Source organism: Sipha flava, unplaced genomic scaffold (genome assembly GCF_003268045.1).
Source record: "Sipha flava isolate LNK unplaced genomic scaffold, YSA_version1 521_pilon_pilon, whole genome shotgun sequence".
NCBI lineage: Eukaryota > Metazoa > Arthropoda > Insecta > Hemiptera > Aphididae > Sipha > Sipha flava.
Genome location: NW_020273477.1, coordinates 498,374 through 522,130, shown reverse-complemented (window position 1 = coordinate 522,130; position 23,757 = coordinate 498,374). Strand labels below are relative to the sequence as shown.

At 26.7% G+C, this 23,757-nt stretch overlaps 1 protein-coding gene and 1 pseudogene across 1 annotated transcript in view; both read left to right on the top strand.

Annotated features, from left to right (window-relative positions):
* The first annotated feature begins 6,579 nt into the window (after positions 1–6,579).
* On the top strand, positions 6,580–23,299 carry LOC112690826 (annotated as a pseudogene).
* LOC112690814 (guanine nucleotide-binding protein G(I)/G(S)/G(T) subunit beta-1) overlaps positions 9,302–23,757 on the top strand; it is a 44,263-nt gene continuing 29,807 nt past the window's right edge. The window contains exon 1 of the mRNA XM_025564911.1: positions 9,302–9,575. The gene's annotated coding sequence lies outside the window, so the exon portion shown is untranslated. The remainder of the gene's footprint in view (positions 9,576–23,757) is intronic.

Here is a 23,757-nt window from a genome sequence, read left to right as displayed (position 1 = left end):
TACCTATGTAATAATGCAGCAAATTACACATACTCGATAAATAAGTATATGTAGATGTCATGAATACAGTTATCTATAGAACAACAGCTGAACATAGTGACATTGCAATAATTTATTAACAAATAAATTATAAATGGCATTTTTTACTCATGTGAAAATTTTAATTCAATACAAAACGTGCTTTTATTATGAAGTAAAAACATGGAATAGATAATATAATCTCGGTGGAAGTTTATGAAATTTATACTTAAATGTTATTAAAATTTTAAATATTTGTTAAAATTTGTGAAGTGTTGAACCTCTCCCCCCTTCATGCCACTGATTATAGTAATGATTTAGTTAATAATATAATTTTTAATGTTGATTAAAAACATGGTAGTAACACTTGAACACATCCTATAAAAATTATTAATATAAAAGGATATTTGGGGAACTTTGAGGACTTAAACCCTCCAGAAAATGTAAGTCCCTGTTAAAAATACGCTTTAGTTTTTTATTAATTTTCCAATATTGCTAAACAATAATTTATTCGTATGAATCATTTCATCATAAGGTTACGTTTTTTTTTTTTTCTATCAATTCTTAACAGTTATAAGTTACTAATAACTAATTTAAACACAGAAATAGTTATGTATAGAAATAAATAAGTTAATTATTTAATAATTGCTCAGTCTGAAGTATTATTATTATATTTTTAAAGTACGACCGGTTTCGAATTAAAAATTTTATCGTCGGGTGTATAAAAAGTCAATAAAATCTGCAATGCAGTGAATTAAAACATGATTTTAAACCACATTTTATGAGAAATTTACAGATACCTCCAATTTATATATAGACTAGCCGACCCGTCACAGCTTCGCCCGTGATTGGTTGTTTATTTTGCCTTCGGACCATGATATGTAGAATTTTTTATTCAAATATTATTGTTTAATGAGATCGGCAAGTAAATATAAAAAAGGGTTAATGAAAACGGATTGAAATTTTTCTAGCGTTATAAATGATAAAAATAAATACAGATAAAAGAGAAATAATTTATGGTTGAAGAATTTAAGAATTTGATTGAAGTTGATGAAGAAAGAAAAAGAAAAAAAAGAATTAAAATAAGAATTTTATAAGACTTCTGAGTATATGATGTTTTTTGTTAATTTCCTGTTGAAATTAAAATCATAAGATGATTCGGGTTCCCAGTTCGAGAAAATGCCACGTATAATTACTCATGTGAAAAGCTTTCTGTACGAAGATCTACGCCAACGTACTTGAATGTTTGACCTTGCGCTTTGTTTATGGTAATGGCAAAAGAAACATTAACCGGGAATTGAAGCCGTTTGAAAGAAAACGGCAAGTCGGAGGGAATCATGGAAATTCTTGGAATAAATGCAATTTCTCCTTTCGCTGGCTCTGTAAGAATTACGGTTTCTATAATATTATTTTGCAACTATTTTATTTGTAATCTTGTACCGTTACATAAGTTCGGTGGTTGAAGATTACGTTATAATATAATTGGAGCACCAATTTTTAATTTTTAGCTTATGAGGAGGAAACCCCGAAGGAGAAAGGGAATTGAGAAATTCTTGTGGATAATGAATAGCATCATCTGTTGATGTAACTGTAGCAATAGATAGATATTCACGTGAGTGTCCATCGAATTTTATAAGGATGATATCGTTAATTTCTCCTGCTGTTACATTTCTCGGAGAGATAATAGTTCTTTCACATAACCACTGATAAGATTTATTGGACAGATTAAAAATGTCAGGATAAACTGTAGAAATCAACTCTTCCACGTTATTGACCACCCGTCCAATCGTGTGATTGACAGCAATGTAACCATTTTCATTTTCTAAAGTTCAATTTCCAATTTTCAACAACCGTGCTGGAAAAATATCGTCCCCTCCGCATAAATAAACTCTCATGTTTGTTCGCAAATAAAGTTTTTCAACATAATTCCATATAGGGGAAGATTTTAAGCAAGCATTAACGACATCAGCTCGAGTACCTTTAAGGATTACTGGTAAGGTTTGACGGAAATCACCAGCGAAAACAAATGTTATGCCACCCATATACTGATTATTTCACCTAAGATTTTTTAATGTTCGATCAATTGCTTCGATATGTGATCTGTGACTTATTGTACACTCATCCCACACAACGAATGAGGTTTCTTGAAGAATTTTTTCAAGAGGGTCATTTTTACGAATCGGACAAACGTATTCTGTATCAAATAATACATTTAAAGGTAACTTGAAAGTCAAGTGAGCAGTTCTGCCGCCACTAAGGAGAGTTGCTGCTATACCAGATGAAGCTACTGCTAATGCAACTTTACCTGAGGATCTAATTTGAGCCAACAACAAATTAATTAGGAATGTTTTTCCTGTACCACCCGGAGCATCTAAAAAAAAACTCTTCCTTGATGATTCATTACGCTTTCTGTAATAACATTAAAAGCATATTTTTGATCATTTACTAATTTTGGTAAATTGATTTCTACAAATTCTTGTAATCGGTTATTATCGTAAAAACGCAAAATTGAGAATTCCAAAGGATCAGATGCATTTTCATTTCGAACAGGTGAGTTCATTCCAAATTCAGTTAAATATTTTTCAGACAGACAAACAACTTCTATTTCAATCAAACCTCTATTAAATATTTCATCAGAAAAAGTAAATTGCAAGTCATTTAATCGAGTGCGCTCTGTATGAAGAATATCTTCTTAAAAATCATTTCTGAACTGTTCCCACAAAGATTGAGGTTCAGACGGTTAGCAGAAAACTATGATTATTGCGAATAATTCTCTTAATTTTGAAGGACTTTCTGAAAGAGTTGCCTCCGCTAGAGCATTTTTCCATTGCTCGTCATTTTCTAAAAGCCCAAGAGCAAAACAGGTAGCTTTAAAAGTCGCGTGAATGACTCCATCAAAAGCCTTCAAGCTTTCAAATGAAGTAGAACCTTGTACATAATTTAGTAACAATCTTAAATGGAAGCACTCACTTTGATTTGGGTGAATCGTGTAAATTCTACCAATGGCAGTGTCCATTTTTATTCCTGGCCAACCTGGAACATCTTTTCCCCGTCTTCTCTTTAACCAGCCTCTGCTATCATTCCAGGTATAATAAGAAGAAACTTCATGATAGAACAGTGTTTTCGCAAAATCATCATGTGAACACAGTTCAAAAAATGCAGTTAGTGTCTTTTTTCTTGGATTTTCAATAACTTGATGAAGATTATTAGCATTAAAGAAAACACGCTGTCCATTTTCTAGATGAACAGCCAAGTGCTGAACTATCGGATCTCTATCATGGATTTCAAAATTGAAAATTCTCCAAAACGCTTCAGAAATACATATGTATCGACCATTCAAATAATTTGTAATCTCATCGTTTTCACGATTAATAGAAAAAGTAGCTCTATCTGATCCTTTATTAATATATTTACATATGTATTTTTTCGCTTTAACCGAATGACAGTATTCTACGTTAATATGCGCATTAAAGCACCTAGAGATAGCACTGGACAATACGGTACAACCCAACGGTTGTTAACCACGATTTCTGTTTGACCACGAACTTTTAATATTGCAGTATAACCTCCATCATCTGGTGATCTCCGTCGGCTAGTCGGATAACCATCATCTCCAGTTTGAGTATCCTTGACCAATTTGTGAGGGTATTTCTTACTACATTTTCCATTATTCATACATGCGATATAATATTTAATTCGCCGCATTCTTCTTGCATTATTCTTGCATACTATTTCATAAAGTATAGGATCTCTGTCTTTCTTTGGTATCTCGGAAGAAATAATTTAATCAATTTCATCTGGCTGATTTTTCGTCATACATTCATATCTATGATGAGGCGGCAAAATACGCGTGCCCCCGGCGGCATTACAACTTAACACGGCATTGTAGGTAGGTGGTACAGTCTTCAGTGGTTGGTTAATTATTACTTATTGTGAATTATATATAAACACAGTTAATAATTAACTCGTTAATATATATTTAATATAGATTAATTAATAAACATTATTTATTTTATAAAATTATTTAGATATATAAGACAAATACGTAAATAAAAAAGTATAAATACGGCTCTGAATCTAGCCGTGGAGTGCCTTTTTGTAATTATATCAGTATGCCCTTCCTGAATTATTTAATAGCTTATTTTTAATAAATATTAAGTATATATATATTAAGTCATTGTAGGTAGAAACATAAATAAAAAAATTAAAATTGAATAGAATTAGTACATAGTTACCTTCATTCTTTGAAATTGCTTAGAGACACAAATATTCTTATCACTTATTGTGATAGGACCTATCATTGATAGGTTATAATAAAATAATAAAATAATATAATAAAATAATAAAATTATATAAAAGTCAACTTATAAATATTTTCTTTAAAACTCGCATGTGTTTTCCAACATTTAACTTCTGTAGACAGTTTATGAGCCCATATTGCACATTTGACACATCTCATCCAATTATACACCTGTTGCATTTATTCCTCGAACAACAGTGATATTTTTTCTATGTTCTATAGATACAATTTTTACCACTATCGTGCACCAGTTGGAGAAATAACTTTTGGTAGTTAAGATGGCACGCAGAGATACTAGATTAATCTATATTAAATATCTGTCTGGCATTAAAATGTTTTTCAAGTTTAATTTCTTTTAGTTTGTCAAAAAATTAATCAAGATTTATTTTATTGAATGTCATAATAATGTTTTCTAATACTAAAGTTATAATTAAACATAAAGTTATCACCTGCTAACTTAGTCTGCGTATTGAACAGGTGATACCATTTTGGAGAAATAATAAAATTTATTTAATATTTATATTAAATGATTAGAATATTAAATGAAAGTTTAAATTAAACAAATTTTGAAATTTCTGTAAAATGATACTATATATATTATATTATATTTGCGTTACATGGGACGGTGTGAACCATATTTCCTTGGCCGAAAAAAATTGCCAATCCACCTCTGTCTGTATTGCCCTAGTATAGTACCGTCTTACTGAGTTTTAGGACTTATTTGTTCAAAAACAGGGATCTAGGTATAGATTATTAATGGAGGGGGTTTCAACTTTAAATTATTAGTAATAGACAAAAACATATGTATAAAAAACAAATACAAATATAGGTGTATTAATAAAAATACTTATAATATTATTATTTTTAATTAAATGTTATATAAGTATATCTAAATAAAATTAACCGTTGTTTAGGTTGTGTTAGTTTGTTTACAATTTGTAAAGGATCAACAATTAAGTCTTCATAAATATTTAGAATAGCTAATCCAGTAGGTAGCTCTTGACTAATGGTGTTTCGTAAATACGTCTTTAAGCGTTTTAATATAGAAAAGGAACGTTCCGTATTCGCAGTAGATACAGGAAAAGCAGCCAACATTTTAAGAAGAGTATAAATGAGAGAAAAAAACAGTTTATCACATTTTTCCAATGTTTTGATTGCATTTAACTCATTTAAATCATCACTTATTTCTTCCCACTTCTTAGTCCATAATTGATAATCACTCAACAGATTTTCAAGTTTTTCATTTAGGAGATATAATACATGGATTTCTGCTAATTTGTTTTTAGCATCATTCTTGTTTTTTATCAATTTTGGCATTAAAATCTGGAGGTTCTCAATCTTTTCCTGATAGTTATAAAATCTGGCAGCTAGTTCGTTTATCACATGGTCAAGAAATGGATAATAAACATTTATCTTATAAAATATTTCGACTGTCTTTGCAGAATTATTGCTTCGTCAAAAAGTTATTTTTGTTTTTGAAGTACCTACCAGCGGCGGAATTGGTCCACCGGGATACCGGGAAAGTTCCCGGTGGGCCGGTAGTCGTATTATACCACTGGGCCAATGTACTTGGATTAAAAATTATTTTATAAAAATAATGTATTTAAGTATATTGTATTTAATTGTAAGATTGTGATAAAAACCCAGTGTAAACGTGATGTAAACAATTCTACGAGCATTTAATCCATGAATAAAGGAGACTTTTATGGAAAATTATTATTATTATTATGGTGGGCCGGTCATACGGTAATTTCCCGGGCCGAAATTTTTAGCCAATCCGCCGCTGGTACCTACATAAAATCTAGCACCTACATACAATTTATTCTGATTATTATTGTCATTTATTAACTGATTAGAATTTTTGATAGGGAGTTCGAACCCCCAATCCCTTTTACCTACGCCCATGTTCAAAAATGTATTTTGGTGATATTTTGTGAACTGAAAGCGGTAATTTTCTGTCTCTCTCTATCAAGCGTGGAGTATAGGTATTCAGATTTTTCTATTTTCAACCTACATACCAATAAATATTAATAGATCTATTTATGTAATAAGAATTTTGAATTAAATTACTAAAGCTATGGTTTCCTAGAAAAGCGGTGTCATTATCTAGCGACCGCAATTTTACGGTTGTTACGGCCATCATTTTACCGCCGCGGCGTCTTTACGGTGACCAAATTGTGGTTTCCTAGAAAGTGGTGCGACCGCATTCAATCGTAGTTAATCAGTACTCATTCGAGCAGTAGGTCGTGCACTGGTGGAAAATGGACGATCTGGACATAGCATTATTGGTATGTTTGGAGGATGAAGAGTCATCAGAAGACGAAAAAATCGTTCGGAGGAGAGTGTGATGTTCAAATATCGTGATATTGAGGGTGCATTTAAAATTTTAGAGCGTCATCTGGGCTTGTCTATACTCTTTACATTTTATATTGTATAAAGCTTCATTATCTTTTACAAAATCAGTTAATAGTTCATCATTTTCGCTCTACCAAGTCGCGTTCCCACTCATTTTATTAAATAAATGTACACCACTATGACGGCCGTCATGCAATTGACAGCACCGCTATTTGACGTTACGCTGACCATCGACATTCTCTAGGAAACCTATACCGATGGTTTACATATAGAACGTTTTAGTGACGTTACTTAACGCTACATTACGGCCGCTAGATAACAGCACCGCTTTTCTAGGAAACCATAGCATAAGTTACTAGTTACTAAGTCTACTTTTGAGAATAATAAACTTTCTCATTTTTTTTACCATTTGTTGTAAAAAAGTTGACTAATCGTCAACTATAAAACTTGAATTGATTTTAGTGCTGTTTATATCGAAGCAATTTAAAAAGTATAACTTGGCTACTTTAAATTTACTAAATGACGAATTGAAATCAGTTTTCAAAATGCTTATCGTATAAATAGATTGATCGATACGTTTGGAATAGAAAACGTATTTAGGATATATATTTGGGATAAACGAAAAATTAGTTACCGCATTCAATCTTATTAAAAAAACTCAAAAGTATCAAGTTTCCAAATTAATTTCCTAGGTCCTCGTCTACATAACATTGTTTAATAAAAGATAATCATAAACGTGCGCAGACCAGTATTTCAAGAATGCCTACAATAATTTTGGGCCCTATATTAACAAGACATGTTGGGATATTTAATAAATTATAGTGTATAAATAATTAAACAAACGTAACTTTACTTTATACTTAACATTGTAGTATATTAATTCTAACTAATATGTTTTCCTAAGATCTCTATGATCTGCAGTGGCGTATTTATGGGGGAGGTGCTGGGGGTTTCTACTCCCCCCCCTCAAAAAAAAAAATTTAAAAACGTCAAATTTTAAACACATCAGTAATATAATAATTTTAGTTTGTTTATTCAATAAAGTATTAAAGTTTAATGAAAAAAAAAAAAAAATATATATATATATATAAATAAAATATTAATATCGCTAATAATTAAATTGTAACCGGATAATAATAGCAATCGACTGCACGACACTCACACACACATGGTATATAAATAATCTGATGTAGAGAAATTATCGCTCTATTAGAATATCTTATCTAGTCCGTGACAGTCACGCCTTGTCAGTTGTCAGTATGCACTATGCATCTATGCGCAACGTGAAGTAATATAAAATACGATTAATACGATCATACGTTTAATTTAGTTATTAATTATTATTATTATTTAGTATTTAAACAATAAGTTGATGAAGAACATTTTATACTAATTTATAAAATGATTTCACTATTAGGTATGACACCCCCCCCAAAAAAAAAAAAAAATTAGTTTCTAAATATGCCACTGATGATTTATATTTTTGTAGTCAATTGTAACTGTTATATTATCATATGATGTTTTTATAGGACAATTCAGAAAATTTAGTTTTTTTTTCGAAACGTCATTTATTTATTACCAAATACTTTTGAAATATATTTTTACTTTTGCGTTGAAATGTTGACAATAAATTGAAGATATTTTAATTTTTCATTGATAATATTTTAGTATTAATAGGTACTTATTAAGTACTCACACGGTGTCACGAGTCACATCCTATTATTTTAGTAGTTACCTTTTATTCATTAAGTTATTAACTGATAAGTAATAATTTATTATCTACGTTTCATTTTTACCTTAAGGATTTCCATCAGCTTTAAAATACTTACTTGATATGGTAATTCTGTTGATTGCAGTAAATAAGTTACACCGCAAAATGTAAAAACTAAATATGTCAAAATATACAGTTTATAAGTTGTAACTCACCTAATTTACTGTGGATTTAAGTACAATTAATGTGTAATAAAAAGAGAGAAGTTATTGTTAAGGTTTAGGATTCACGAAACCATTTTAAAAATAATAGTACATAATCCAAAACAATAATTAACTAACACAAAATAAATTTGGAACGTTTTCAAATTCCCCACTCAAATCTCATGTCATTAATGACGTCATAGTGACAATTATATACATATGTAGTGGTATATTTATTTATACAATGCATTTCTTCAAAACAATATGTAAATCAAATCATAAAACAATTGTTAAAAACTTGATTTATTATAATTTATTACTACAACAATATATACATCATATTAAAATGTTTATAATATTTTATTATATTTATAATATTTATTATGGTGTTGCAGAATTGTTCAAGATAATTATAATTACAATTATAATTTTTCGGTATAAATAAATAATGCTGTAGATATTGCGTGATGTAGATAACACGATGCACATCGTAAGTATAATATTACAATTTTGAAGAAATAGGTAGCTCTTATGGAAAAAAAAATTAATAATTCGATTTTTTATTCCAAGAATACTGATGACGTCAACCAGCTAGTCCGCAGTTTGCCCGGTAGGTCGGTAGCTTCGGCCGTAGGAGGGGTGTATCGTCGCCCGCACCGTAAGGAGTCCTTTACGGAAGCCGCACCCAATTTTTATCACTCTTACCGCGTATCACTACATAATTTTTTTTTATTATTATTAATTCGATAAAAAAAATAATACAAAAAAATAGGGTAGAATATAAAATTGTCTACAATGTGTAGTGTGCAGTCTTAGCAGAAAACTTTGTGCAAGTTCGCGTGCTAGTCAGGTTGATCTTGTGTTGGATCGTCGAGTGCGAGCGCGTTGACCGAAAATATCACATTTTGCTAAGTGCGTGAGTGTTGTGAATGTGCTTTATAGGAACATCGGGCACTCGGCCGGACTGAAGTCATACTTACGGATAAGGGTGAGTTATAAACATTTATTTTAGTATTAGGATAAGCATTTCATTACATTTGGGTGATAAGGAATAATCGACGATTCTACACTGACAGCGGTCCGTCGTCAACATAACGGGCGACAAATATAGGCAGTCTAATAAGAATTGGTATCATTGAACATCTTTTATTATTTACCTCCTATTTATAAGTTTTGTGTAGTGTACATAATAATATTTAATATACTGAACTATAATATGCTTCTATGGGTTGGTACTTATTATCAAATAATAACTAATATCTTATTAAAAAGTTAATGTTTATTACTTGGTATTTAATATTGCTATTAAAAATTTTATAATTCGGTAGCTATAATGATTTATTAATTTCTGTATAGATATTAAGAGAAAATTGTATTGAACCATATTGCAGGTTCCAAGATATTCTTTGGTATACAAACATAAGTAAAAATCAAATTTTGTATTTGCAATTAATTTATAACTCATTATTCATTACTTAGTAATGTTTTTATATTTTTATAATTATATGTCTTTATTATTTAGTCAATTTTCCATCAGGTGAATGTTTTTCTCACATACCTGTTTTCTATTAAAAAAAAAAAAAAAAAAAAATAGTATGTATATTAAGAATTTAGATAATTTTTCATACTTTACTTTTGTATAGAACAAATGTTAAAATTGTAATTATTACAATATCTAATGATTTCTTATTTTTAGATGAATATATCTAAATTTGAATCTTTAAACATTTGATCCTTTACATATTTTCTTATTATTTTATATTATTATATTATTTATACTTCAAAAGTAAAATACAGTTATTTTAATTATGTTATTATGAATGTTTTATGTATAAATATATTATTTTTTATGGTAAAACTGCATAATAGATAAAATTAAACTTTTGCCAATGTGTATATAGCAAGTAATCAAAGGAAATGTTTTATTTTGACATAATTTTTATTAGTATAAGATTGCTTTAATTTAACTATTAATATTATATAATTGTTCTACCTTTATATTCTTTATATTCTTAAACAGTCAAGTCAAATAGATATGTCATAATTGAGTAATTTTTATACAAATAATATTTAACCATCCAAAGGACGTATAATGTACACATAATGTTGGTTTCATTAATCATAAATACAAAATGAAAGTGATAGTCACTTCCTTCTGTCTCAATTGATATCTTTATCATGATAAATAATTATTAAACTAACAATATTACCTTAGAAGACAGGTTAATATGAACTCTCTCAGTTCAAGACGTTTATATTTTGTTTATATTTATATTTTTATTTCTATAACTTATAGTTATAGATGCAGTTATCTGTATATAAATAATATACTTATATAACAATATTACATCAGAAATATTCTATTATTAGGTATTACCTTTCTTAATTTATTTTTTAAAAATATATAAAAATATTTAAATTAAAAAAAATAATAATAATCTTAGAAATAAACTAAAATATGAACAAAAAAAAGATTTTAAGCAGCTCTAATTTTTTATAATTAATTAATTCCAATGTAATTGTTGAGCTAAATCTGCTTAATCTTCAATTTTAAAGCAATTCTTGTTTTCCTATGATCCGTTTATATGAAAACCTTAGTAAAATCAGTACAATTACATTGCTTAGAGAGTTTTTACTGTATTTTAAAGAAAAAGAATTATTTTCATTTATTTTGTATTCTATATCAGACCTAGTAAATTGTTGATATGAATGCCCAAAGTGATATATTGATAAAATATAATTGCATCTGATTTCTTTATTTTAAAATTGTTTGTAAATTAAAGTTGGAGATACAACAATCCCAAAAATTAATTTATATTAATTATGTTCATGGATTTGAATGATAAATGTAAATAATACATAAGTATACATAAAGTTTTGTTTGCCGTTTTTGTCTTACAGAATACAGAATTACTGTAATAAGTAATAAGTAAAAAATCATTATGACCCATGTATTTAATAAATATAAATTGTTTAAAATTTAAACAATAATAGTGTATTTTATACTGAAAAATGGTTATTACCATTCTGTTTACTATCAGATTCTTATAATATAAATTGTAAATAGTTTAAAATATCATATTGAAGTTTATATTCAAGAATAGGTTTGAAAATTACACATTTATTATTACCTAAAACTTTTTTCTTTTGCTTGAAGCTTTATTTAAAATATTAACTTAATTTATAGTATATTAAACTATAATTTAAAACTGATTATATTTTAACAGGACAAAAGCAACCATGAAAATATTAAAAGTCAATTTTTGGCTAGTGTATAAATTTAATGCTTATTTTTAATTAAATAAAATTTTAAGTTTAAATACCTAGGTCATAACAATCACAATATATAAAAATAATGCCATTGCAACTTTTCAATAAATATAATACATATAAGAAAATAATTATATGTTAATTACAAAAAAAAAAAATTCAATGTTTTTTTATTGATCTATAAGGCTTGAAAAACTACAGTTTTTTCTGATATGTATTTCAAACTAATGACACATCTTAAAATATTAATAATATGAGTAAAAATTGTAGAACATACTATTATATTAACATATTATATTGATATTTTTTCTAAAATATTATGGTTAAAATCAGTTGATTAAATATATTTAATATTTTAGTATTTAGATCAGTGGCATATACTTAACTTTTGTATGGGGGGGGGGGGGGATCAGTTGCAAATTATTATAGAAGGAAAATTCCTAAACCTAAGTAGCTGCCCATTTAAATAATAAAAGATATATATATATATATTGAATGTGTCAAAATAATAAATTACTATAAATCCTTGCAATATTTTTTTTTGTTTCCTTATAATTTCCTTACATTAAGAACACTATTTTATATAATTTTAAAAAGACCTATGAGAGGTCTGACCCCCCAACCCCACCTACCCTTTATATGTCTCTGTTTTATACTGTATTATAATACTTAGTATTTGTAATGCTATTTCAGTGACAGATAGGAATATTGTTATCACCTACTAGGAACTGAATTTTAGGGCTTTAAAATTAAAGGGCTCCCTAATATTTACTATTGTACATTTATGTTTAATTTATAAAATTAGAAAGCGATTTTAATATTATATTAATTAATAGACAATATATTTTAGACTTAGAATAGATGTAAACAAAAAATATATCAAAATCTTATAATTAATATAAATAATGAAATTATTATAAGTAGTAGTAGGTATTTATAATATTTTAAAATATATTGTCATCATTCTGCTTGTCATTACAATTGGTCTTTGAAAAATTTAAAAACTTTTAAAATTAAAATTACATGTTACATGGGCCACAGAAACATTCTGATATAGCATAAACATAACTGCTGTAGTCTTTTAATTCAATTTTTTTTATTTTAATCCAATTCATTTTTTCCAATTAGATAATACAATATTGTTATTATGATAGTTATATAATTTAAAACATAATGAGTTGAGACTAGAAGACCCTATAAATATGTATGAAAGGGGACCTACTTGGAAATATTAAATTTCCCGATAGGCTTATCACTTTACTGTGCTAATATAAATTGTTATTGAAACATAAAAAAATCAAACTTTAACTTAAATTTTTATTTAGATCCTATGTATTGAAATGAAAAAAAATTTCTTTTAGAAATTGAAAAAATTATTAGTCTTATTTTCTGTTTTCAATTATTAATTGTTTTACTTTTATAATTATTAAATGTTTATCTATTAATAGTTCTAGATGTCTTACAAATTTCCTATTTTTAATAGTTTTTTAAATTTGAATTTACTCTACATTTATACATTTTTTATGTAAGAATTTTTACTTTTTTTATATACTAGACTAGTGGTTCCCAACTGGTGTATTGTGAGCACTTTTGAAGTGTGCCGCGATAAATCTATAAATTGTTTAATAAGTATGTATTTACCTGCTTTTTTTTGATATTTGTTGAAAAGTGTGATCGAACTAATTGTAGATACATATAATATTATTTATTGTAAGTATGTCCATCGTAGCCGTTTTGATCGTTCAATTGTATTAATATATTTCACAATAAACAACCCTCTAATAGAGTAGACTGATAAAAGTGTACACACACATATATATAATATGCTTCATATAATATATGAATAGATGTGCCGCATTGTTAAAAAGATTGAAAACCATTGTATTAGATATTCATCACAACCAATAATCATTAGTTAAATTAAATTTAGTTATTTTTATGTTATTATTTAAAGTATTACACTTTGAAAATTGTAATTTACACCCATTTCTGTATGATATTTTAATAAATAATTATTTAAACTGTGTATTTTAGTATGTATGTACTATGTGTATCATTGTATATAAATTTATATTATCTATGGAAACTTTTCATTTAGATATTTGTAAAAGATATTTGTCAAAACAGTTTAATAATTAAAGTAAATATATAATTTATGGCATTATTAGCCTTATGGCTTACTCATTAAAATAAATAAATTAGCTTTTTAATCTTTATATTATCCAAATATACTATATAGTATGTACAATGTATGCTACATATTATATGTCACAGTTTAACAGAACTAGTAAATTGTAATTTATCATCAATTTATCAATAATGATATCAGTAATTAGGTACTTAATAAAAAATAACAATTGTTAATGGAGTAAATACTATTATTTTTTTGCCATGTTAAAATAATTAGACAATAATTACACCTAAATTAGTAAAAATTATAAAGGTAACAGGTAAATGCCTGTATTATATTAGCTACCCTCCAATTAATATAATCTAAAATATATCAGTCTTCTAAAACTATTTTTTTTTTTTTTTTTTGTAACTTGAAAATAGTTCTTTTTACAGACTAATGTTTATTAATTAATATTCTAATATATAGACTATTAGGAACTACTAGGAATTTTTATTCTTATAAATTAATAATTGTCTCAATATTTTACTATAATCAAAAAATTGAAAAATAAATAATTACATCTCCCAAAATGGTTTTAAGTAAGATTCAATTTGGACATAATTATTTTAGTAAATTAGTAGAGCATCCATTTACGCTTCTGCTATGAAAACAATTTAAATAAAATTATGAATCATTTTTGAATTTTTGATAGGGAATAATGTATATTTTTAGTTGGAATCCATGGTTTTATTTTTAAACTGATTTATTTTGCTATTATTTGTTTAGTTGTTTCAAGTCTAGAATACTATTAAATGTTTAAATGTATTACTATATTAGAATAAATACTAGGGGTCTCTAACCTATGCGTGCCGGTTTTGGTCCGTCGAGCTTTCAAACCAGCCTACCAAGTTAACTGATATTTTGTCAATATTATTCCAAATTTGAATTTACCTTCACTTATGTGAACAGACGTTTTCGAAAATGAAATACGTCAAATCAAAATATAGAACTAACTTAAGCAACGAATATTTACTAACAACGCTGTGGATTGGAACAACAAAGTTCGATGCAATCTATCATGACATTTTAAAATACAAGCAATCTGAACATTTTCATTAAGTAACTTGCTTGTATATTAATAAAATAAATTCTGAATTAAAAAATAAAAATTAATATACATTTTTATAAAATCTTTAATTAATAAATCTTATCTATTCCTATATGAGGGACGACATTCCAAAGCGTACTATTGCCAAAAATTGAAAATATGAGTTATATATCAAAATATATAGTTGAAATGACAGGGAATCGTTTAAAACCATCAAATTATGTCTAAGTGTAGTATTTCCTATCAATAAATTGATTAAAAATACTAAGATTGTGTCAAAATGTACTACTACCGATGGCGAGAATTTTTCAGAATATACTATCAGTACTGAATCTACCAATTTGGCCAAAATGTACTATTGTCCATGGTAATTTAAAAATCAGACCCTAGAAATGTTTCAAAAAGAACTATTTCCATGATTTTTTTCAAAATGTACTATATCCAGACTATGTCATAACGTACTATTGCCCATGATAAAATGGAAATTTTACACATCGGTTATATTCAAGATGCACTATTGCCATGTGTTACAAATGACAAAATTATTCCTTGTTTAAATTTTAAGTTTATATTTAATCTAAATTCATGTTATCACTATAGCTGTGCGGATTTACATTTTCATATAATGATTATAATATCCTAAAAGGTAAAACAAAATAGAATGTTTCTAACTTTAACATTATACCATCAAATTCGCTCCAAAACATGGTTGTTATCATTAGTGGATACGTGATAGATAATAGTTTAAATTTCATTTTGCTTTGAGGCCAAAAACAATTATTTTTACATGCCATTTTCTCACAAACATAAAGAAGATTTCTAAAAACCTCATAAGGAATTTGATGAAAAATGCAAGAGTAATGGTAAGATATTTATTATTCATAATTTTTAATAGTTAATATGTACCTAAATTTATGCTTAAACAATAGTAATATGTTTATACCTAAAACTAATATAGCTATAATTTACAAGACCTTATTTTTCCAATATCAGATGATGCCAAACCATTTTATTCTGATATATTTAAAGAAAATTGTGAATCAAACATTGAAGATATTCTAGATGAATATAATGAAGATCAAGACTGACTAATCATTTAAAAAAACATTAATCAACATTTTAAATAGGTATAGGTAATACCTATTTGATATTGTTGATTTATTTTATTTGTTATACTATATTACTATAATTAATGAGGTTAAATTGTTTTTTTATTTTTAACATTTTTTTATGTATTGATTTTATTTTATTAAAAACATTAAACAAAATAATTTTATTTTATATAGATAAAGATAATATCTAATATTGTTAAATTATTTTGTATGTTTTATTTTAGTATTTTCTCCTTTTAACTTTATTAATGAATTAATAGATTCTGATTCACAAGAAATATTGTAAAAAAAAAAATTTTGTTTTATTATTAAGGTTATTATTTATTAGTTATTCGGTACCATGTTATCCAAAAACTGCAAAATATTTGCATTGGCAATATGTTAGAAAACAAACTTTACAACTGTTTTCATCCATCTTACACTATTCAAATAAAGCTACATAATTTTGACCATTGGGTTTTATTTCATAAATACTATTCAACATCTGGAGGAAATATGAAATAAGTACACTTTGGAAAAATTTGGTTCACTATTCTTTAAATTCTTAAGCAAGTAAAAGCGTACTATTGTATGGAAATAGTACACTATGGCGCAACCAACATTTAAAATTAAAAATTAAAATAGGAAAATAATAATTTTAAATAAATTTTGACTTTAGAACTATAATAAATATATTTTTTTTGATTTTTAACATATTTTACCTTTTTTCTACTGTTTAACAACAGTCTACAATAGAAATTATGATTCCTGAACATTATGAAAATTGGCAATAGTACATTATGGAATGTCACCCCTCATATATGAGTAGATGAAATTGAAGAATATATATATATATTCTTCTATTTTATTATCTCTCTATTCCTCTCGACAATTTTGGCCAGCGATGCCAAAGCTATCTCAGATTTGGTCCGCCGTAAAAAAAAGATTGGAGACCCCTGCTATAGAGTATAAACTATAGTGTATATAAAACCGGAACATTGTTGGGAATCACGTAGCTTTTCAATGTAGATTTTTAAAAGATATAACATTTCAATAAAACTAAAATATTTTGTTCAAAATATTTAAAAATATTCCTGAAATTTTTATATATCATTCTATGTATCCATAATGATGCAGAAATAATAACATTCCGTGTTATACACTGTCACACTATTTTAGATGCATAAAAGACAACTTAACAAAACAATATTACTGTGATATTACCTACATTTTATTTGTTAAGATTATTTTCTTTGTAAATCAATTTTTATCTTTTGCCGTTTTACCAGGGTTGAAACGTATAATACGGTATAGTATAAAACACGTATTATACGTACGTATAAAACAAGTAGTTTTAACGTTTTATACTGTATAAAAATAAAATCCCTTATAAACAAAAAAGCATTTATAATTTAAACACAATAAAAAAAGAAAATATAAATTATAAATAAACAATTGTGATGCTATTAATATATTGTTAATAATTATCATTATTTTATCACGGACGTGTTTCTAGTAAATTTATTGTACTTGGAATATTTGTAACACTTTTAATATTTTTTATTAATAGATTATAAACAAAAATCTAATGTAGATATATTATATAAAATAGTAGTAAAATATATTTTTATAATGTATAACATTTAAAAATCTTACTTAATATCTGAAATAGGAATTATGTTTAATTTTTAAGAGTGAATTTCAAAAACAAACCGAATTATACGTTTTAGTCGTTTTATACATGGGATATAATACGTGTAACGTATAAAACGTTTTATACACGTATATTACCAACACTGCCTTTTACTAATTTGGGTATTTAATCCAAATAAGGTTTGCTTCCTTTGGTATTTATAGCATAACATATAATAGTAAAAGATATGAAAACTGTCTAGTAAATAGATGATATGGAAACCTGTTTTGGATGGAGATTTGATTTAATTTTATTGATAGACTATAAACTTGTTATAAATTTGTTAATCAAAAATCAATAATCAAAAATAATTGATCTGGTTATAAAGTCCATATTATGGAATTTTTATTTACATTTGGGTTATGATGTTTTTTTTTTTTTGCATTTGTGATAAGTTTATCTTTTTATCCTAGAAAAATTGAAAATATCACTTTTATTTTAGAATGTTAAATTAAAATTAGTTATTAATGTCAAAAATACTATTGATGTTAGAATATATTCCAAAATCTATGTTAGTACTAAAGCTGGGTTCACACGATAATAGTAAAACGCGATAGTTGCTATCATGTGAGTATCGTCGTGTGAACTGGTCGATAGTGACTATCGGACTATGGAGAAAGCTACTCTCGCACTATCATGCATGTATGAGAGTTGAGAGTTGTTGAGAGTTCTATCATCGTGTGGACCCAGCTTAATATTGTTATATATGTTGAACACTAATAATAAATAGATAACTGTAATAGGGAAACTACGTTGAATGACTATAATAAGAATATAGCCAAAATTAGAATGATGATGAAGGTGAATTGTAATTGATGTGTATTGGTTAAGCAAACAAACCAAATTGCTTTTAACGCCTGCATCGGTTAAATTAACCCAATAACAATTATAATATTTATATAAATACATGTATGTAAAATATACGCCTCATAAAATAATATAAATATTGTTAAAACTATTTTGATGATTGACTACATGTATTTTGTGGTGAGAGTATCGCCGTATCGCCCTTATATAATCTATAATCATTAAAAAGGCGGTCCAAAATAATACAAGAGTTAGACGAGTTCTGGTCCAACCATAATCACCTTCCACGTCATTCGACTTTATGAATTATTAAAAACTTGTCACTCTTAACGTTTAATAAAATTAATTTACTAGAGATTTATTGAATTTTATATATATATATATATATATACGTTTTGTTTGATTGATATATTGATATAACACTTTATTATTTAATATTATATGTTAATTTAATGTTATTTTAAGGTAATACATGAAATTCAAAGTTAACATGTTCGATTAAATATGAGCAAAATGTGTAAACATTTTTCGCAATTGATGTACTCATATTAGTATTATTTTTGATAGTATTCTTTGACATTCTAAACATGGGATGATTTTATTGGAATTAAAATAGGTATTTTTTTCTCAATAAGTCTAACCAACCGTATCTTCAACTTCTATTAAATTTATTAATAAGATTATTTTAACTATACAAAAACAATATTTTATACTTGTCATTATCAGTAAGTATACATTAGATCGGCGGTTTCTAAACTTTTATGACCTCGGAAGCCTATGTCGAGTTCACACTATTGCAATTTCTTGTATTCTAAATTTACTTGCAATATATATCATACAAAAATACGCATTATAATAAGTAAATTGATATTCACATTTATGCTTACAAATGTATCCATGTATGGATTTAAATATTGTTTAATTTCAAGTGATCTGACCGTGTATTTTTTTGTATGTTTGACGAAAGGGTATAGATTCAATAAAAAAAAAAAAAAGATTAATTATAATTTGTAATATGCTTCATAAAGAAATCTTAATAAGTAACAAAAAGGTACTAAATAGTTATGGGTTCAACAGTAGATTGGTAGAAGAAATATTGTTGGAGCATCAAATAGTTTATATTGTGAACTGAGAAATAAAGATTCATCCTCGTAACTTTTTGTGAATGGATAAATATCTTTTTCTATATTTATAAATTATAAACTGGCATAAAATATTTAACTAGATTCAAATCTGTCCCAAATGTCGGACTGCTTGTAAGTTTGAGCATGCAATAATATGCATGCTTATTATCATGATTCATATTTGTTCTTGCACCAGAAAAAATAATACTTAATAAAGTGAAAAAATAAAAAATGCTCGATAAGTTCCAATAGTGTAAACCGGGCATTAGAAAATAGTGTTACGTTGAAAATGTATCTGACTCTAATTTTAACCAGATTTTTCAATTATTTATTGAAAAAACAATACTCATAAAAATGTTTTAACTATAGCTCATGATTATTGTTTATTACAATTACTAATCCCAATATTCATATAATCTTGTGGAAAACTTAAGATTGTACCATGAAACCCTTAAGCTCACACTAGCGTAACAAAATGACAAACATATGTTCGCTAACAGGATTCGTGTGTAACAAATCAGCAAACTTGTAACTTTTAATGAACAAACTGTCGATCCTCTTGATGTTGATATTTTGACGTAATACAAATCTGGGTTTTACTACGTGTTACTAAATAAATACACAAAAATAATATATTATCAGTTATTTTAATTTTATAGTCATAGGCACAATTAGGGGGGTTGGAGGGGCTATGCCCCCTCAAAAACATTCAAAGTCCTCCCAAAAACCATGCAGAACTTTATATTATTACATTGATAAATAAAAAAAAAAAATATGATAGCTACTGAAAAAATGAATTTATTTTTTATTTTTAAGTTTTACTTGCTCTCCAATAAGCACATTTTTTATAGAGGTTGAAGGGTGGAAAAAAGTTTTTGAAATTCAGTGATTGAAAATATATATGGTAGGGGCTGAAGCTCCCCGAAATTTTTTACTTTAATTGCGCCTATGTTTATAGTTCTTAATTATAATTCTACGGAAAACATGCGAACATACCTTTTGGATTTTTGGCGAATATTTAGTAGAACAATTTGCCAATTTGTTACGCTAGTGTGGAAGTGGCTTTAGGTTCCGTGGAACATACTTTGGGAATCGCTCTATTAGATGTTTGAATAAATGTAACCATCCTCAAACTCGGTCGTGAAGTCTCTTATATATTCTTTTTTTTTTACGCTTTTGAACCGAGGACCGGGTGGGTGCTGTTTTCACATTACTACCACCCGGCCCTTATATATACTTATATGATTTTATATACAATCTACTCATGTGTGTGTATTTTAACAATATAACGCATGTTATGTTGTAATATAAATATATATATCATATATTTATTATGTATATGTTAGCTGCCTTTTATAATCAAATTATAAAAAAAAATATTCACTATTTTCAAATGAAGTTTTTCAGTTTAATTTTTATGAATTTTTATGTTCAATCTTTATTTATCTTTTCTTTTATAATCTTTATTATTATATATTTATTTATATTTTGATTAGATTAAGTAATAGGATAATAGATAATATTTAAAATAAAATAATGGTAATAGTTAAGAATATTTTGCTCGATATTTTGTCAATTACAACTGATCATAGTATGATTTGAATTTTGAAGTTTTGATTGCAATTTTATAAATATATTTTTAACAAATTCTCAATAATGTCAAATAATAATATTTATTACAAATTTACATTTAAAATAGTAATTTCTTTATCAAAATTAATTTCTTATTTATATAAACATTTGCGTATGAATAAGAAATAAATTTTTTTTTTTTTTTACTATTTTAACTTTTAACAAAATGATTTAAATTGATTAAATGACGCTATACCGAAAGGGGAACGTATACAACGCTCCATAGATGGCGTTCTGCGTCGTATCGCTGCCGTTTCGGTAGACCGTAGCCACGCCCATTGTCTACGTGACGTGGTCTGCGCGTCGTAGCGCGGAAGAGGTACATTATTATCTCATAAATGGTCGATGAGAACGTTTAGCGTCAATGCAGTCGATCGTTGCGTAAATATTGTCACCCATGTACTATGAATTTTGTACTGTCTTTACTAGCATGCGGCGCTCCTAGCGCAAGTCACAAACCATTTCTTATATGAAGATCCTGTTTGCTTCGATAATATTTTCATTACATAAAGTATATAATCTGTTGTACAACATAGCTTGAATTATATTTATAACGTAATTACTTTTTAAAATACATGTAAAATAATACATTTATTACGTTAAATACATTTTTTATTAAACGTATTGCGTCTTTAATGTTATAACTTGTAGGTGAACAGAAATACTTTTCGTAAAATAGTGTTTTATTCTTCTTTAGCAAAATATTTCCGTTTTCGTTAATGACAAAATATGATAACTTAAAAATTTAAAATTATTACAATTATAGAATTATAAAATATATTATGTAATGAATTATTGCATGTATTAATTGTATGTATTTTTTTCAAAAAATATACATACTTATTAGACTTTAAGTAAAGTCAAGAATGTATTATTTTATACAAAATAGTTTGACATTTACCAATTTATTTTCCACTGCTTCAATAGCACTCTTCGTATCTTTTGCTACGAATGGGTGTTAGATTTCTATATTTTCATTATCACCTATCACCCATCTAAAATAGTCCAATATATTTAACAATAAAAAATAAAATATTAAGTATGAGTAAAAGTAAATGATTTAAGTTTTAACCAGGGCTTGCAGCCAAGTATAGCAATTATTGGTCAATAAACAAACCACACGTACGACCAACCTATTCAAATTCTCTTCTGGCACGGGGCTCCGTTTCAATACCATACATAATTTCCTTACACATTGTCGGAAACTTATATATAATACTAATATATTTTATTTGGCCAGATTTAATAAACTGTAAAGTAGTAGCGAAAATATTAGTTTGTAGATTTAATGAAGTTATACATAATTGTGACACGGATCCCACATATGTAACAGAATTACTAAAAAATTCTGTAACTAAACCGCCTCCTCAATGTGATACTTATATCACTGAATTCAAAACCGAAATGTGGTTTCCATCATTTTTCAAAAATCATTGTTTTTTTTATATGAAAATCCCATTACAATTACTATAATTTGTAATAAACAGTATTTTACATAAAAAATTAAAGTTAAAAGTTCCGGAAAGTTATATTTGAAGTTTAGGTTTATTGCTTACACCTCGAAAGGTGTAATAAAAACTGAACAAATATCAAATTAAACATATTTTTCAGTTCCAGTAGACTTGTCTCTTATGAATGATTCATGCTGTAATGTTTTCAACTTTTCAAATCAGTCCTATCCACAACCTATTCATTTCGATGAAATAAAAAATATTAAATTTAATAAAGAAGCGTTCAATCAAATAAATAACTAATAAGATCTACAAGAAATTTTATTAAATTAATTTACTGTAGATAAAACGTATGAATATTTACATACGAACAAATGTTTAGTTGTCATAATAATAGTATTTTTAATATATTTTATAGCTAAATTTTATTTAAATAGGAAAGTAAAAAAATCAGCTGTAAAACACATTAATTTAAGTTATAATCCTACAAATTTTAAAAGTTAATTTTATAAAGGTTCATAGCACATATTTATATACTTAATATTATATAATATAATATTATATTATATATTCTTATTATTTAACTGTCAAACACAAGGTCGGATTAAAACATTTTGCGCCCGGGGCAAACCTTAAAATTCAGAACTTTTTTCGCTAATAGTAAATTTTTACTCTAAATGGTACCTAAATTATTTAAAATCATTGCGCCTTTAAAATCTTGCGCCCTGGGGCAAATGCCCCCCCCTGCCCCCTTTTAATTCGTCTTTGGTCAAATACCATTCACAACATTTATACTATTTTTTTGGAAGTCAATAGTTGTGTGTATATATATTTTTTTATCGTACTTTTATCTACATTTATATATTATGTACCTAAGTATT